The sequence below is a fragment of the Chlorocebus sabaeus genome, chromosome 23, assembly GCF_047675955.1.
Source record: "Chlorocebus sabaeus isolate Y175 chromosome 23, mChlSab1.0.hap1, whole genome shotgun sequence".
Classification (NCBI taxonomy): Eukaryota; Metazoa; Chordata; class Mammalia; order Primates; family Cercopithecidae; genus Chlorocebus; species Chlorocebus sabaeus.
The window spans coordinates 408,329-422,633 of NC_132926.1; the positions used below are offsets into that span (position 1 = coordinate 408,329).

The 14,305-nt window shown below is 42.7% G+C and overlaps 2 long non-coding RNA genes across 2 annotated transcripts in view; one reads left to right on the forward strand and one right to left on the reverse strand.

The window, feature by feature from the left end:
* Positions 1-14,305, reverse strand: part of LOC140709931 (uncharacterized) — a 99,670-nt gene that overhangs the window by 62,971 nt on the left and 22,394 nt on the right. The window lies entirely within an intron of this gene.
* LOC140709934 (uncharacterized) lies at positions 384-3,004 on the forward strand. Its single transcript, XR_012090722.1, has 2 exons — positions 384-541; positions 2,702-3,004. It is a non-coding gene; the product is annotated as an uncharacterized lncRNA (long non-coding RNA).

The window sequence follows — 14,305 nt, forward strand, 5'->3', positions numbered from 1 at the left end:
CTCCCACCTCAGCCTCCAGAGTAGCTGGGACTACAGGCGCCGCCACCACGCCCGGCTAATTTCTTTTTTTTGTATTTTTAGTAGAGACGGGGTTTCACCGTATTAGCCAGGATGGTCTTGATCTCCTGACTTCGTGATCCGCCCGCCTCGGCCTCCCAAAGTGCTGGGATTACAGGCTTGAGCCACCGCGCTGGGCTGGACTTTATTTTCATACTCTGATTGGTTGTCCTAAGACTTGCTCTATCCAATCAGAACATGATAATAAAGTGCAATCCCAGTAGGCCTCCGGGCTTTCTCTTATCCAATCCTGGAATGTGTAGTCCAGAAACCTCATATGCATAACCTCAGTATATAAATGGTGCTGGAGAGGAGTCAGGCCATTCCAGGCTCTGCTGTGTCTGCTCACCGAGCTGCTTCATGCCCGGCTTAGAGGACCAGGACGAGGGCTATCCCCTGCCACGTGCTGGAGACTGTAGTCTGCGGCACCGCGGCTCGCCTTGCTGTGGTTGGTGGTGACAGAGACTGCAATGTGGCTGGAGCGGTAGGAAGGGGAAAATAGTTTTCGGATAGATGGAGGGGTAGAGGGAAGCAGGAGAAGGCATTGCCTAAAGATGGTGAGGAAAAGATGGTGGGAAAAAAATTGGGGGGTAGATGGAGGGGGAAAAACAAGGTGGTGACAGGAGGGAGAGAGGTTTCACGGAAAGAGTGGGGAAAAAGTTTTTGGGTAGATGGAAGGGGGAAACAAAGGGTGGCGATGAGGGAACAGGGGTGAGCAGGAGAAAGAGAAGGTTTGCAAAAATAAGGTTGGGAGAAAAGAAAGGGAAAAAAGACGGTTGGTAAAAATATTTTGAGTAGATGGAGGGGGGAAAAGGTTGACAAGTGGGAAGAGAAAAGAGGGTGCAGAGAGGGAGGAAAAAGAAGGTTCTGTGAAAAGAAAGAGGAGAGAAGCTTTTAGGTAGATGGAGGGGGAAGAGAATGGCCAGCAGGACAAGGATAAAGAGGGTGGCGAGTGGGAAGGAGAAAAGGTTTTGCAAGAAGACAATGGGCAGAAAAGAAAATGCAGAAAGAAAAGATAGTGGGTAAGAAGTGTTTAGGTAGATAGAAGGGGAAAAGAGGGTGGCGAATGGGAGGAGAATAGAGAGGGTGGCCAGAGGGAGTGGGGAAAGAGGGTTGGGAAAAAGGCAATGGGGAAAATAGTTTGGGGTAGATGGAGGGCAAAAAGAGGGTGGCAAGCAGGGTAGAGTAAAGAAGAGGGCGAGCGGGAAGCAGGGAAGGCTTTGTGAAAAGACAGCGGGCAAAAATTGGGGAGGTAGATGGGTAAAAGAGGGTGGTGAGCAGGAGTAGGGAGGAGACTTTGTGAAAAGACGGCGGGGAAATGTTTTTGGGTAGATGGAGAAGGGAAAGAGGGTGACAAGGAGGAAGGGAAAAAAAGACGATGGGGAAACAGTTTTTGGGTAGATGGAGGGGGAAAGAGGGTGGCGAACAGCAGGAGTGGGGAGAAGGCTTTGGGAAAAGATGGGGGAAATGTTTTTGGGAAGGTGGAGGAGCAAAAGAGGGTGATGAGAGCAGGAGGGGGGAAAAAGTGGCCAGGGAGAGGGAGAAAAGACGGTGGGGAGAAGTTTTTGGGTAGATGGGTCAGGAAAACGGTAGTGAGTGGGTGAGTATAGAAGGCTTTGCAAAAAGACAATGGGGAAAAAATGGTGGGGAAAAAGTTTTGGGGTAGATAGAGGAAGAAAAAGGTGGTGACAAGAGACAGGGAGGGAGCCAAAGGCAGTCGGGAAAAAAATTCCTCCTGTACTGATTTTTTAATACTCTTTCACTTTGGTCAGAAAAAATAGTTGATATGATTTCAGATTTTGTTTTGCTTTGTTTTGTTTTGTTTTGTTTTGTTTCGTTTTTTAGATGGAGTCTTGCTCTGTTGCCCAGGCTGGAGTGCAGTGGTGTGATCTCGGCTCACTGCAACCTCCACCTCCCGGGTTCAAGCCATTCTTTTTTCTCAGCCTCCTGAGTAGCTGGGATTACAGGCATACACCATGATGCCCTGCTAATTTTGCATTTTTAGGGGAAATGGGGTTTCTCCATGTTGGTCAGGCTGGTCCTGACCTCTGTTGATTCTCCCACCTCTGCCTTCCAAAGTGCTGGGATTACAGGTGTAAGCCACCGCACCTGGCAAGGATGTTGAATTGTATTGAATGTTTTTTCTGCATCTATTGAGATGATCATATGATTTTTGTTTTAAATTCTGTTTATGTGGTAAATCACATTTATTGATTCGCATATGGTAAGTAGTCCTTGCATCCCAGGAATAAAACCTATGTAATCATGATGAATTATATTTTTGATATGCTGATGGATTTGGTTTGCTAGCATTTCATTGAGGATATTTGCATCTATGTTCATCAGATATTGGCCTGTAGTTTTTGTTGTTGCTGTTGTTTCCTTGCTAGATTTTAGTGTCAGGATGATACTGGTTTTGTAGAAGGAGTTAGAGAGGAATCCCTTCTCCTCAATGTTTTAGAATAGTTGCTGTAAGATTGATACCATCTATTTTTTTTGTATGTTTGGTAAAATTCAGCTGTGAATTCATCTAGTCCTAGGCTTCTGCTTGATAAATATTTGTATTACAAATTCAATTTCATAATTAACTACCGATCTGTTCAGATATTTTTTAATTTATAGAGAAAAATTATTTGGTTTATAGTTGTGCAGGCAGTAGAAGCATGGGACCAGCACCTGCTCAGCTTTGGATGAGACCTCAGAAAGCATCCAATCACGGAGGAAGGCAAAGGGAAGGCCACTGTATCATATATCAGGAGAGAAATCAAGAGCCAAAAGGGGAACATGGCAGGTTGTTTTAAACAACCAGCTTTCATGTGAAACAACAGAGCAAGGACTCGCTCATCACCAAGGGGATGGAGCTAAGCAACTTATGAAGGATCCACCCCCATGATTCGACACCTTCCACTAGGCCCACCACCAACATTTGAGATCACATTCAACAAGAGATTTGAAGGGTAAACACGTCCAAACAATGTCATTTCACCCCATGACCCCCAAATCTCATGTTCTTCCCATATTGCAAAATATAATTACCCTCCCCCAATAGTCCCCAAAAATCTCAAGTTGTTTCAGCATCAACTCAGAAGTCTGAAATCTCATCTGAGCTTCAAGTTAGTTTCCTCCACCTATGAGCCTATAAGATCAAAACCAAGTTATTTGCTTCCAGTATTCAATGCAGTACAGGTGTTGGGTAAATATTCCCATTCCCAAATGGAGAAGTTGGGCAAAAGAAAGGGGTAACAGGTCTCAGGCAAATCTGAAACCCAGTAGGGCAGACATTAAACCTTAAAGCTCCAAAATAATTGTTGACTTCATGTCCCACATCCAGGGCACACTTGTGCAAGGGGTAGGTTCCCAAGACCTTACGCAGCTCTGCCTCTGGCTTTGCAGTGTACAGTCACCATGGCTGCTCTCTTGGGTCAGAGTTGAGTGCCTGTGGTATTTCTAGGCTCAGGATGGAAGCTTCCCATAGCTCTACCATTCAGGGATCTCGAGCTGGCAGCCCCGTTCCCACAGCTCCAGTAGGTAGTGCCCCAGTGGGGACTCTGTGGAGGCTTCAATCCCACATTTCCTGTTGGCACTGCCCTAGTGGACTTTTGGTTTCTTTGTGATTCAGTCTTGGAAGTTTGTGTGTTTCCAGAATTTATCCATTTTCTCTAGGTTTTCTAGTTTATGCACACACAGATATTCATAGCAGTCTCTGGGGATCATTTTTTATGTTGGTGTTATCCTTTGTAATGTCTCATTTGTCGTTTTTGATTGTGCTTATTTGAATCTTCTTTTTTCTTGCATAATCTAACTAGCAATCTATCAATTTTATGTATCCTTGCAAAGAACCGACTTTTTAATTTTGCTGATTCCTTGTACGGTTTTTTTGGTCCCAATTTCATTAACTTCTTCTCTAACCTTTGTTACTTCCTTCCTTCTTCTAGATTTGGGTTTGGTTTGTTGTTTTCTAGTGTGTTTGGCTATTTTAGCTTGTTAATTTGAGATCTTTCTGTCTTTTTTATGTAGGCATTTAGTGTTATAAAACTCTCCACTTAACATTGTTTTTGCTGTATCCCAGACATTTTGGTATGTTGTGTTTCTATTTTCATTTGTTTCAGGAATTTTTTTAAAATTTCTGCCTTAATTCTGTTATTTACACAAAAGTCATTCAGGAGCAGATTGTTTAGTTTCCATGTACCTCTGTGGTTCTGAGAGTTCTTGATAAGGACTTCTAATTTTATTCCACAATGGTCTGAAAAGATAATATAGTTGTGATTTTAAAACATTTATTGAGGCTTATTTTATGACTGAGCATCTGGTCAGTTTTAGAGAATGTTCCATGTGCAAAAGAGAAAAATGTATATTTTATGGTTTCTGGGTGGAGTATTCTGTAGATGTCTATTAGGTCTGTTTGGTCAAGAGCCCAAGTTGAGTCCACAGTTTCATTGTTAGTTTTCTGCCTAATAATCTGCCCAACTAATAATCTGCTTAATGCTGTCAGTGGGGTGTTGAAGTCCTCCACTGTTAGTGTACAGCTGTGTATCTCTTTTTCTTAGGTCTAGTAATACTTATTTTAAAAATCTGGGTGTTCCAATGTTAGCTGCATATATATTTAAGACAGTTAAGTCTTCTTGTTGAATTGAACGTTTATCATTATATAATGCCCTTCTTTGTATTCTTATTTTTACTGTTGTTGGTTTAATGTCTGCTTTATCTGATACAAGAATAGCAATACCTCTTTTTTGTTTTTCATTTATGTGATGAATCTTTTTCCATCCATTTACTTTGAGCCTATTGGTGTCATTACACATGAGATGGGTCTCAAAGGCAGCAGAAATGTCTTGTTTTTTTAATCTAATTTGCCACTCTGTGTCTTTTAAGTGGAGCATTTTGGCCATTTGCATTCAAGCTTAATATTGATATGTTAGGTTTTCTTCCTTTTATAGCCTTGTTGCATTGTAGTCTCAATTGTTTAATTACTTTATAGGTTCTGTACCTTTTATATTCATGTATGTTTTTATGGTAGCAAGTATCATTCTTTTATTTTCACTAGTGGAACTCCTTTAAACATTTCTTTTAGAGTCAGTCTGGTGGTAATGACTTCCCTTAGCATTTTCTTGTCTGGAAATACTTTATTTTCCTTTGTTTATGAAGCTCAGTCTGGCAGGTTATGAAATTCTTGCACGGCTGGGCGCATTGGCTCATGCCTGTAATCCTAGCACTTTGGGAGGCCGAGGCAGGCAAATCACCTGAGGTCAGGAGTTCGAGACCAGCCTGGCCAACATGGAGAAACTCCATCTCTATTAAAAATACCAAAATTTGCCAGGCCTGGTGGTGGGTGCCTGTAATCCCAGCTACTGGGGAGGCTGAGGCAGGAGAATTGCTTGAACCAGGAAGTGGAGGTTGCAGTGAGCTGAGATCATGCCACTGCACTCCAGCCTGGGTGACAAAGTGAAGGGGTGGCCTGCCCCTCCACACCTGTGGACGTTTCTCGTTAGGTGGAATGAGAGACTTGAGAAAAGAAATGAGACACAGAGACAAAGTATAGAGAAAGAAAAAGTGGGCCCAGGGGACCGGTGCTCAGCATACAGAGGACCCACACCGCACTGGTCTCTGAGTTCCCTTAGTATTTATTGATAATTATCTTTACCATCTTAGAAAAAGGGAAGTGACAGGATAATAGGATCATCATAGGGAGAAGGTCAGCAGTAAGACATATGAATAAAGATCTCTGTGACACAAATTTAAGGAAAAGTGCTGTGCCTTGATATGCATATGCAAACATCTTCATAAACCTTTTTAGTGCATAAAGAGCAGCACTGTGCTAGCAAGTCCCACCTTTTGCCCTAAGGTGGTTTTCTCCTTTCTCAGTAAACAACATACAATCAGGTTTTACACCAAGATGTTTCGTTGCCCAGGGATGGACAGGAGACAGATGCTTTTCTCTCTATCTCAACTGCCAAGAGGCTTCTTTCCTCTTACACTAGTCCTCCTCAGCACAGACCCTTCACGGGTGTCAGGCTGGGGGCCAATCAGGTCTTTCCCTTCCCACGAGGCCATATTTCAGACTATCACATGGGCAGAAACCTTGGACAATACCTAGCTTTCCTAGGCAGAGGTCCCTGCGACCTTTGGCAGTGTACGTGTCCCTGGGTACTTGAGATTAAGAGAATGGTGATGACTTTTAACCAGCATACTGCCTTCAGGCCCTTGTTTAACAAAGCACATCCTGCACAGCCCAAAATCCATTAAACCTTGAGTCACCACAGCACATGTCTCTTGCAAGGACAAGGTTGGGGGTAGGGTCACAGATTAACAGCATCTCAAATACAGAACAAAATGGAGTCTTTTATGTCTACTTCTTTCTATATAGACACAGTAACAGGCTGAGCTCCAGCCCAAAATCTCCTTAAGCTGATCAGCAACTTCAGCAAAGTCTCAGGATACAAAATTAATGTGCAAAAATCACAAGCATTCTTATACACCAGTGACAGTCAAACAGAGAGCCAAATCAGGAATGAACTTCCATTCACAATTGCTTCAAAGAGAATAAAATACCTAGGAATCCAACTTACAAGGGATGTAAAGGACCTCTTCAAGGAGAACTACAAACCACTGCTCAGTGAAATCAAAGAGGACACAAACAAATGGAAGAACATACCATGCTCATGGATAGGAAGAATCAATATCGTGAAAATGGCCATACTGCCCAAGGTAATTTATAGATTCAATGCCATCCCCATCAAGCTACCAATGAGCTTCTTCACAGAATTGGAAAAAACTGCTTTAAAGTTCATATGGAACCAAAAAAGAGCCCGCATCTCCAAGACAATCCTAAGTCAAAAGAACAAAGCTGGAGGCATCACGCTACCTGACTTCAAACTCTACTACAAGGCTACAGTAACCAAAACAGCATGGTACTGGTACCAAAACAGAGATATAGACCAATGGAACAGAACAGAGTCCTCAGAAATAATACCACACATCTACAGCCATCTGATCTTTGACAAACCTGAGAGAAACAAGAAATGGGGAAAGGATTCCCTATTTAATAAATGGTGCTGGGAAAACTGGCTAGCCATAAGTAGAAAGCTGAAACTGGATCCTTTCCTTACTCCTTATACGAAAATTAATTCAAGATGGATTAGAGACTTAAATGTTAGACCTAATACCATAAAAATCCTAGAGGAAAACCTAGGTAGAACCATTCAGGACATAGGCATGGGCAAAGACTTCATGTCTAAAACACCAAAAGCAACAGCAGCAAAAGCCAAAATTGACAAATGGGATCTCATCAAACTAAAGAGCTTCTGCACAGCAAAAGAAACTACCATCAGAGTGAGCAGGCAACCTACAGAATGGGAGAAAATTTTTGCAATCTACTCATCTGACAAAGGGCTAATATCCAGAACCTACAAAGAACTCAAACAAATTTACAAGAAAAAAACAAACAACCCCATCCAAAAGTGGGCAAAGGATATGAACAGACATTTCTCAAAAGAAGACATTCATACAGCCAACAGACACATGAAAAAATGCTCATCATCACTGGCCATCAGAGAAATGCAAATCAAAACCACAATGAGATACCATCTCACACCAGTTAGAATGGCGATCATTAAAAAGTCAGGAAACAACAGGTGCTGGAGAGGATGCGGAGAAATAGGAACACTTTTACACTGTTGGTGGGATTGTAAACTAGTTCAACCATTATGGAAAACAGTATGGCGATTCCTCAAGGATCTAGAACTAGATGTACCATATGACCCAGCCATCCCATTACTGGGTATATACCCAAAGGATTATAAATTATGCTGCTATAAGGACACATGCACACGTATGTTTATTGCAGCACTATTCACAATAGCAAAGACTTGGAATCAACCCAAAGGTCCATCAGTGACAGATTGGATTAAGAAAATGTGGCACATATACACCATGGAATACTATGCAGCCATAAAAAAGGATGAGTTTGTGTCCTTTGTAGGGACATGGATGCAGCTGGAAACCATTATTCTTAGCAAACTATCACAAGAACAGAAAACCAAACACCGCATGTTCTCACTCGTAGGTGGGAACTGAACAATGAGATCACTTGGACTCGGGAAGGGGAACATCACACACCGGGGCCTATCATGGGGAGGGGGGAGGGGGGAGGGATTGCATTGGGAGTTATACCTGATGTAAATGACGAGTTGATGGGTGCAGCACACCAACATGACACAAGTATACATATGTAGCAAACCTGCACATTGTGCACATGTACCCTACAACTTGAAGTTTAATAATAATAAATAAATTAAAAAAAAAAAAATAAAGTAAACAACTTCTAATATTTCACAATTTAAATAGGTTTCTTTTTCTCCTTACTGTGGAAGTCATATTTATTTTCTTGTGAGCTGATGTTCAAGTGTTACGAATATAATTTTTTAGCTTCTAATCTGTTCATATGGTGAATTTCTAATAATAAACAGTCTCTGCATAAAAAAAAAAAAAAAAAAAAAAAAAAAAAACAGGCTGAGCTCTCTGTCTTTTCCCCACAACAAAGTGAGACTGTCTCAAAAAAAAAAAAAAAAGAAATTATTGGATGGCATTGTTTTTTTCTTTAAGAAGGCTAAAGCTAGGCCCCAATCTTTTCTAGGTTGCAGGGGTTCTGCTGAGAAGTCTATTGTTAATCTAATTTACTTTATAGGTAATTTGGCCCTTTATTTGAGCTGCCTTTAATATATTTTCTTTTGCATTGACCAAGGCTATTCTAATGACTGTGTATGCCTTAGGAATGGGCATCTTGTTTACTATCCCACAGGTGTTCTCTGAATTTCTTATATCTGAATGTCAACCTTTCTAGCAAGACTAGAGAACTTTTCCTAAATTATTTCCTTAAATATACTTTCCCAGTTGGTTACTTTTTATTCTTCTGTTGTAGGAATGCCAATAAGTTGTAAGTTGGGTGACTTTACATAATCCCATATTTCTTAAGGGCTTTGTTTTTCAGTTCGTTTTTCTTTTATTTTTGTCTGACTGGGTTACTTTGAAAGACCAGTTTTCAAACTCTAAAATTATTTCTTCTGCTTGGTCTAGTTTATTGTTAAAGATTCCAACTGTGGTTTGAAATTCTGTTCGTGAATTTTGTAATTCCAGAAGCTCTATTTGTTTTTTTCTTAATATAGCTATTTATTTTTCCATATTTCCAATTGCATTTAATGACTGTTTCGCACATAAAATTAATGTATACGTGATTAGTGCTTTAAAGGAACTAAGCACCCACCAGACTCAAGAAAAAATGATGCCCTATGATACATCTGAAAAAAATGTAATCTTTTTATTAATTACACTTATGCAAATTAAAATAGTATGTATTTCTGTCTAGCAAAATAAAATATAAGTGTCAGTTTTGGTGAAGGGAAAGCATAATGGACATTAATTTGCTGATTGGTACTGAAAATATAAATTGATTCAACATTTTGTAGGGACGTTAGTCAATATGTGTGAAAATTCACTAATATCTTTTTATACAGTAATTAAAGTGGTAGGACTTTTTGAAAAGAAAACATGTCTCAATGTGCCCAAATTATGTTTCTGTGAAAATGTTTATAAAAAATGTTATTTGACCAGGCGTGGTGGCTCACGCCTATAATCCCAGCACTTTGGGAGGCTGGGGCGGGCAGATCACGAGGTCAGGAGATCGAGACCATCCTAGCTAACACAGTGAAACCCTGTCTCTACTAAAAATACAAAAAATTAGCTGGACATGGTAGCAGGCGCCTGTAGTCCCAGCTACTCGGGAGGCTGAGGCAGGAGAATGGCCTGAACCCAGGAGGCGGAGCTTGCAGTGAGCAGAGATTTCGCCACTGCACTCCAGCCTGGGTGACAAAGTGAGACTCCGTCTCAAAAAAAAAGTTATTCATTGGAAGCAATAAAATATTTAACAATAGAGAGAGTAGGCCTGTAAATCATGGAACTTACTCAACGAGGGATGCCTGAAGAGGGTCTAAAAATAATCTATATGTTTAAGTAAATTGAAAGCAATTTATTTTAAAATCCTACATTTAATTCTATTAACAATTATAAATTTAGGTGACAGGATTATTGGTAAATTTTAATTTTTTTAGCATTTTTGTTCCTTTATGTGCCAATTTCTCTATTATTGTCTCTTACTCCTTTTGTAGATAAAATACACTGGTTTAACATAAAATAAATATCATTCATAATTTCTTAAACAGTAAGAACATTTTTTTTGAGACAGGTTCTTGCTGTTACCCACGCTGGAGAGCAGTCATAGCTCACTGCAGCCTCAACCTCCCAGGCTCAAGCTATCCTCCTGCCTCAGCCTCCCAAGTGTCTGGGACTACGGCTGTGCACCACCACACCTGGCTAACTTTTACAGAAAGGTTATTGTAGAGCCAGGGTCTCACTGTGTTTCCCAGGCCAGTCTCAAACTCCTGGGTTCAAACAATCCTCCTCCCTCAGCTTCCCCAAAGTGTTGGGATTACAGGCGTAAGCCAATGACCCAGTCAGAGCTTTTTTTAAAAAAGTATGCAATATATTTGGTCTTTAAAAAATGTTTTTGTTTGAAGAGCAAGGTACTACGTGCAGGACAATAATCCAATTTATGGTGCAGTTTAATTTAAAATGAAATCACTTGGCATTATTAAAAAATAAAATTTTCCTCGGGCGCAGTGGCTCACGCTTGTAATCCCAGCATTTTGGGAGGCCAAGGCGGGTGGATCACCTGAGGTCAGGAGTATGCGACTAGCCTAACATGATGAAACCCTGTCTCTACTAAATACAAAAAAAAAAAAATATGTGTGTATATATATATATATATATATCCGGGTGTGGTGGCGCATGCCTGTAATCCGAACTACTTGGGAGCCTGAGACGGGCAGTCACTTGTACCTGGGAGGCGGAGGTTGCAGTGACCCGAAATCGCGCCATTGCACTCCAGCCTGGGTAACAAGAGTGAAACTCTGTTTTAAAAGAATAATAATAATTAAATAAAATTTCGAGTGTCCATTTGTTGCCAAGAAAATAATTTTTAAAAGTTTTATTCTAATGCAATCTACAATTGTGTAGAATCGTAGAATATACCACAGCAGACTGTTGAGTTTTGTTTGCTATTAAGATTAAGTGGGGCCGCACGGCCAGACAGGCCCTCCTCCTGAGGCCGGGCGGGCTGCGCGCCTGCGATCCTGCGCCTGTGGTCCTCGGGCGGCCCGGACGAGCGCAGGAGAACCCGCGAGCCCAGCGGCGCCTGCCCCGGGCTGCAGCCCCACCTGCCGGCGCGCACCTCCTGGGAGCGGCTTCTGGGAGCCGGGCGGCCCCGCGGTGCAGGCGCGCGCCTAATGGCTTTGCGAGGCTCACTGGGTCTGAGAGGTCGGAGGCTGCGAGTGTCGCTGCTGAAGGCTGTGGTGGACCGGGCTGGATCGCGGATTGGGGGTTGGATCGGCGATTTGGGGTTAGATCGGGGATTTGGGGCTGGGTGGGGGCGGTGAAAAGTTGACAGGGAGCTGCCCCGGCTCGGGAGCCGGTAGTTGGGTGTCTGAGAAGAAGATGACAGGTGCGTGCCACCACGCCCAGCTAATTTTTGTATTTTTAGTAAATACAGGGTTTCACCATGTTGGCCAGGCTGGTCTCAAACTCCTGACCTCAGGTGATCCGCCCGCCTCGGCCTCCCAAAGTACTGGGATTACAGGCGTGAGCCACCGTGCCCGGCCCTATCAGTACTATTATGTTTTGTAAATAATAACATATTTTACAAGAAAAATATTTATAGTCGAGTAGGTATAACTGAACTTTTCCCACTGCTTTTCTCACCAAGGGCTTCTGCATTTGTATTTTGCACAGGGCTTCTCAAAATATGTAGCCAGCCCTGCAGATGAGTAAAGTTTCCAGACTTCCTGCTTGACAGCCCTAGTAAGCAGCTCAGAGAGTGAGCCAGCAGGGGTGCCTCGTGTCCAGCCTCACAGAGTGCCACAGATTGACTCCAGCAGCTGAGAGGGTCCCTCCTGCCAAGGACAGCATGGACCCAGGATCCGTGGTCATGACAGAGCAGGCCCCAACCAGCAGTGAGAAGGATCCATTATTCTCATTGTAGCCCTGGAGCTCAGGATGGAAGGCAAGGGGAGAGGTGGGTAACACAGAAGGTGACTTTCAAACCTGAGGTGCCTGAGAAATCCCAAAGTTTGACTAGATTATTTTTTCATCTAAGAAGTGGAAACTTGAAATATAAATTAATGGAATTTATTGGAAAATGAAAGAAGATACTTTTTATGTTTACTCAGTTTAAAACTTTTTTAAAAAGTTAATTCAAAAATGTAAAAAAAAATTAATTAGAAACTGAAAAAATTATTTAAAAATTAGCCGGGTGGGCAATGCAGTGGCTCACGCCTGTAATCCCAGCACTTTGGGAGGCTGAGGTGGGCAGATCATTTGAGATCAGGAGTTCAAGACCAGCCTGGTCAACAGGGTGAAACCCCATCTTTACTAAAAATTAGCTGGGTATGGTGATGGGCGCTTGTATTCTCAGTTACTGTGGAGGTTGAGGCAGGAGAACTGCTTGAACCTGGGAGGCGGAGGTTGCAGTGGGCTGAAACCACACTGCTGCACTCCAGCCTGGGCACAGAGCAAGACCCTATCTCAAAGAAAAAAGAAAATTATTTTTTAAAATTTAAAAAATGAAAATTAGGTGGGTGTAGCTCACCCTGTGGTCCCCAGGTGTGAGCTATGGAACAACTGGGTGTGTGCTGTCCCCTTCTCACCTGGCCTAACCTGGGGTTACCTGCTCCCTCCTGCCTTCCCCACACCTGGGGAGAGCATGTGCATGCCTTTACCAGCTCTGCTTCATGGAGGGTGCACCAGGGTGCCTGTGCCATTCTCCATCCCCTGGGCCTCTGTCTCGGTGGTGCCCAGAGATAGTGGGCTCACAAGCTCTGAGGCCGCCTTTCCTCCCAGACCAGGCCTCCTCCTCCCTGCCTGGCTCAGGGAGGGCCTGCAGCGCTCACAGGTTTGAAGTGGCCCTGGGACTCGCAGGATGCAGCAGGCCTTAGTCAGTAGGATGCGTGGTCATTTCACACCGCTGCTGTGGCAGATGACCATAGCATGCTGGCTTAAAACACCACACGCTGATTCTCCCACAGTGCTGGGGATCAGAAGTTCAAGGCGGGTTCCCCTAAGCAGAAACCAAGGTACGGGCACTCCCTCCGGAGCCGGGAAGGAGCCTCCTCTCCTGGCCTTTGCCAGCGCCACAGTGGCACTCCTGGGATCAGGGTCCCTCCTTCTGCAGGGCAGTGGCAGGATCTCCCCAGCACTACACCTTCCCCCGGACAGTCCTGGAGTCTCCCTCCGCCTCCCTCTTTTTGTTTTCTTTCTTTTTTTTTCTTTTTTCACTTTTCTTATTATTTTTAGATTAACGCCTAATAATTGCACATGTGTATGAGGTACATGTGATGTTTCAATTCATGCATGCAATGTGTAATAATCCAGTCAGTGTAATTAGCACATCTGACACCCATTTACCATTGCTTTGTGTTGAGAACATTCAGAATCTCCCCCCTAGTTATTTGACAATATACATTAAATTAGGGTTAATCACACTCACCTTACAGTGGTGCAGGACACTTGAACTTACTCCTCCTGTCTAGCCGTATTTTTGTGTCTGTGAGCCAACCTCTGGCTATCTCCCCACCCACCCATCCTTCCTAGCCTCTGGTAACCACTCTTCTACTCTGTTTCTATGAGATCAACTATTTTAGCTCCCATGTAGGAGTGACAACATGTGACATTTATCTTCCTGTCCCTGGCTTATGTCGCTTAACAAGGTGTCCTCCAAGCTCATCCATGTCACTGTGAATGACAGGACACCATTCTTTTTATAGCATAAAATAGTTTTCTGGTGGGTGTATGTACGATATTTTCTTTAACCATTTATCTGTTGGTGTGAACTTAGGTAGATTCCGTATCTTGGCTGTTTGGAATAGTGCTACAATAAACAGGGTTGTTTTTTTTTTTTTTTCCTGTGGATAAGTCTTCAGTAGTGGGATTGCTGGATCATACTGTAGCTCTGTTTTTAGTTTTTTGAGGAACCTCGATAGTGTTTTCCATAGCAGCTGCACTAATTTACCTTCCCTCCGACAGTGTATGAAAGCTCCCCTTTCTTTGCATCCTCACCATCATCTGTCATTTTCTGAAAGTCTTTTTGATAATAGTTGTTCTAACTGGGATAAAATGATATCTCATTGTGATTTTAATTTGCATT